Below are 2,161 nucleotides of genomic sequence, written 5' to 3' on the forward strand. Positions count from 1 at the left end.
AGGGGGGATATAGTGATAGCAAGGATCATAGAATGAAACAGACATTATTACCTTATGTACATGCATGACAAATGTGATTCTACAACCTGTACAATCAGGAAAATTAGAAATTATACCCCATATACTTATGGTATATCAAAGTGCATAGATGTATTTTATGTCATGTGTAACTAATTAAAACAAATAAAAAATTAAAAAAAACCTACTATTTTTCGTTGTGCCTTGTGGATGCTCAGCTGCTCCAAGATGAACATGAATATCTCCTTCCCAGCCACTGGCTGTCAGAAACTCATTGAAGTGGATGATGGATGCGAACTTTGTACTTTTTATGAGAAGCGTATGGCCACAGAAGTTGCTGTGGATGCTCTGGGTGAAGAATGGAAGGGTTATGTGGTCTGAATTAATGGAGGGAATGACAAACAAGATTTCCCCATGAAGCAGGGTGTCTTGACTCATGACCGTGTTCACCTATTACTGAGTAAGGGGCACTCCTGTTATAGACCCAGGCGAACTGGAGAGAGAAAGTGCAAATCTGTTTGAGGTTGCATTGTGGATGCCAATCTGAGTGTTCTCAACTTGGTTATTGTAAAAAAAAGGAGAGAAGGATATTCCTGGACTTACTGATACTACTGTACCTAGTGGACTAGGACCCAAAAGAGCTAGTAGAATCTGCAAACTTTTCAATCTCTCTAAGGAAGATGGTATCTGCCAATATGTTGTCAGATAACCCTTAAACAAGGAAGGTAAAAAACGCAGGACCAAAGCACCAAAGATTCAGCATCTTGTTACTCCACGTGTCCTGCAACCCAAGTGCCAATGTATTGCTCTAAATAAATAGCATACTAAGAAGAATAAGGAAGAGGCTGCAGAACACGCCAAACTTTTGGCCAAGAGAATGAAAGAAGCCAAAGAAAAAACACCAGGAACAGATTGCCAAGAGATGCAGGCTGTCTTCTCTGAGAGCTTCTACTTCTAAGTCTGAGTCCAGTCAAAAATAAGAATTTTTATCAGTTATTTTGATGGAAATTACAGTGAATCTTTTTGTAATATGGCCATTTTAACAATATTAATTTTGCTTGTCCATGAACATGGAATGAAATTAACTTCAACATGAGGTCTTATTTTCTTAATGTGTTTTAAAATATGTTATCCTAATATTTAATTAAGGATTTTCTATTTTTATCTCTCATCAGGGATATTGGTCATTAGTTCTTTCATTGAAGTGTCCTTGTCGGTTCAGGTTATCAGGGTGATGATACTGGCTTTGTAGAAGAAATCTGGAAGTGTTCCATAGGAAAAAGTTGTTTTAAATTCTTTTTTGCTAGTGAATTATAGTTATACATATTGGGATTATTTTTGACAAAAATTAGAAGTATGAAATATGATTTGCTCCAATTTAGTACCCAGTACTTCCATTTTATCTCCCCTCTTCCACCTGTTTCCCTTACTCTTCTCTACTGGTATTTTTTTCTATTTGTTTATAGAGTTTTTAAAATGAATACTGTATAGGTATACATAAAGGTGAAATTCACTGTGGTGTATTCATAAATGTACATAGCATAGTTGGGTAAATTTTATTCCACTATTACCCTCTTTTCCTGTCTTTCCAACCTTTGCCTCAATCCTCTTCCTCTGCTTTGCTGATCTCCCCTCTGTTTTCATGGGACCCCACTCTACTTTTCCTTTTATTTTGGTCTAGCTTTCATGTCTGAGAAAACATTTAGCCATACTCAGAGAGTCAAGGAATTATTTTCTAAAAGCTAATGTGATAAGGAGTTACTATCCTGGAGTTTGTTATTCTGATTAATTCTTCACAAATTTCCCTGTGTGTTCTCATAATACTATTTAGTAAAAAATATCATCAAGGTATTGTGCAACTGTCTCAGACAGAGTTGAGACACCATTCTCCATGCAACAATCAAATATATTGACCATTTCAAGTAGCAATTCTTCATAGATATAGGTGAAAAACCATAGCCTGAATGTAACTTTCTGTTTTGTTTTATCTCTGGAATGTTTTGCTCTTGGGAGAATGTATGCTTTTTATGCTTTTCAGGAGGATGAGATTTGCTCTCTCTGATTGTTCTAATTCTCTAGCTTAGTCACATTCCAAGGAAGTGTTATTTCCCTAGTGAAAGGGAGCTCTTGGAATATGACACTT

At 36.1% G+C, this 2,161-nt stretch overlaps 1 pseudogene; it reads left to right on the forward strand.

Moving 5' to 3' along the window:
* The first annotated feature begins 246 nt into the window (after positions 1-246).
* LOC114106529 (small ribosomal subunit protein eS6-like) lies at positions 247-1,001 on the forward strand (annotated as a pseudogene).
* The last annotated feature ends 1,160 nt before the right edge of the window (positions 1,002-2,161 follow it).

This window comes from Marmota flaviventris, chromosome 1, assembly GCF_047511675.1.
Source record: "Marmota flaviventris isolate mMarFla1 chromosome 1, mMarFla1.hap1, whole genome shotgun sequence".
NCBI classification, from domain to species: Eukaryota; Metazoa; Chordata; class Mammalia; order Rodentia; family Sciuridae; genus Marmota; species Marmota flaviventris.